The sequence below is a fragment of the Wasmannia auropunctata genome, unplaced genomic scaffold, assembly GCF_000956235.1.
Source record: "Wasmannia auropunctata unplaced genomic scaffold, wasmannia.A_1.0 LD335186.1, whole genome shotgun sequence".
NCBI classification, from domain to species: Eukaryota; Metazoa; Arthropoda; class Insecta; order Hymenoptera; family Formicidae; genus Wasmannia; species Wasmannia auropunctata.
The window spans coordinates 14,486-16,756 of NW_012027704.1; positions in this window are offsets into that span (position 1 = coordinate 14,486).

Consider the following 2,271-nt stretch of genomic DNA (forward strand, 5'->3'; position numbering starts at 1 on the left):
TATCAGTGTGTCTCATTAAGCTTTTATCGATATATTTTTTGCGAGTACTTTTTTCATTCCTTATTTTCTTATTTCTATCGTTATCGGGATGACGTGAAGAATATGTACACATTAATACCAATGGACGTTTATCTATAATTGTACTGAATACTTGAAGTTATTCGAAGCATTTTATTTTATTTAGGCGTTTTTCAGTCAACTTTCGGTGTCAGTTTCGCATTAAATTAATCTCTCTCAATTGACACACGAGAATATTGTACTGTGACATCACTGATTTCGCATCGCGACGTGAAAAACTCGTTTCGCCAATTACGCCACGACGGGGGATGCGCTTCCTCATGCGGCTCGTGCGCATCGTTTGCGCGCGTTCGTTTGCGTGCGTGCGAGCGATTCGAGATGCGGGCACGTGCGCTCGCGCGTACACGCGTGGAACGCCGTATCCTGGTTCCGCGGGGCAGTCGCTATAACGCGCGTCACGCTCGTCACAATGGTGCTAATCTATTTAATCTGACTAACAACAAACTTATCTCGTGACTCACTCGCCGCGATGGATTCGCGCGCCATTGCTCCGATCGCTTTCCATACGGCGCCACTCCGTGTGTTAGGTGCGAATGCCGATGGATTTTTCCAGCAGATCAACGGCTGACTATTTTGTTTTGTACAGACTCGTGGAAATATCCCTTTGATGGGACACGCACTTGCCTTGACCGCACACATGACGTTAATCTCGGGTCAGAACGTTATCACTGATAACGAGCGGGAGTTCGTGTTTCCTTATCTTGTGTGATACTTTTGAAGTTTGAATCTTACACTTTCAAACACCTGAATGAGTTGTTAATTTTATAATGCGACTTTTTACATTTTTTAAATATTAATTTGTATAGTAAATTTATAATAAAAATTTTGTCTAAACATTTTTTTCAAAGACTAATTTTGAATAAATCTCTTTTTCATTTCTGAATCTTATGACGCAATGATGAAAATTTAGAAGATATAGGCAATTGCTAAAATAGGTATAATGATAGCGTGTATATGATTGAGCTTTATATTTTGAAGAATAATTATTTGGATGTATTTTTTAATTTCTTCAAAAACGAAACGTAACGCTCAATGACTTGCACAATTGAGATTGACTAAAAATTGCGTTTGTGTGTTGTACGATAAATAAATGTACGTGTATGTATTTATAGCGTATAGAGTACGATATATCGGCAGTAAGAGAACGGAAAAATTCTGCATATAGTTCTTTTCCGGGATTACATTGGAGAACGTTATCAGTCGTAGAAAAGCAGCTTTATGCATCAAAGGCTTAAGTACGTCGTAAGGAATTAAATTGACGAGCGAGAAGAAGACACAGGGAGGGAAAGGGGGGGAGGAGACGAGGCGACGCATAGAGATAAGGAAAGAAACAGAGGCACAAACGCGTTTATATATACGTTTCATATCAAAATATATTTGTGCATAGACAAGAAGACAACCGTGACAGGTAATTTCGTACCTTAACATCATACGTCATACACCAAGGCACGCGTGCGTAATGTCTCTCTCTATCTCTTTCTCTCTCATTCACACTAGTTGCACGTCTTCGCTCGCAAATAATTAAATCGTTCGCAAATATATGCTCCTATGCACACATACGTGCGGCCGGTGACGAACGCACGGTGCACACCGGCTGCTGACTTGTCATACACACATCAGATTTGCATACGAGCTAGCATCGCGAAGATGAAGCCTCGCGCTTCATGCGACTGCATGCCTGTACAAAGCATTCCATGTATACGATTCTCGGACTCTTCCGCATCTCTCGCGCTTGATTATCGGTCTCACTCCCGTCGCTAATAAAATATGCAATTACAACAATTCGTCTCTCTCTCCCGACGCATTCGCGCACGCGATGTCACATAAACGCGATGTCACGTACATACGCACGTTATATGACTCTCTCATACGCACACACATACACACATACACACACGCACGAATATACAATCCGCTCGACCATTCCCCAGTCTTTCCGGCAGTTTCTCTCTCACATGCTCTCCCTCTCCCTCTCTCTCTCTCTCTCTCTCTCTCTCTTTCTCTGATTTTCTTCTAACAAAATATATTAGCTTTTTATGTACATACAATAATAAAATTAATTAGTACTATAATACAAGAGCGTGGATAAAGTGCTCGGCTGTGTTGCTTGGCCATGCTTCGTCGAATATAACGAGCGCGGAAGCGAATACGTATCGAGAGAAGATGGATAATCGACTTGTCCTCGTTGATACA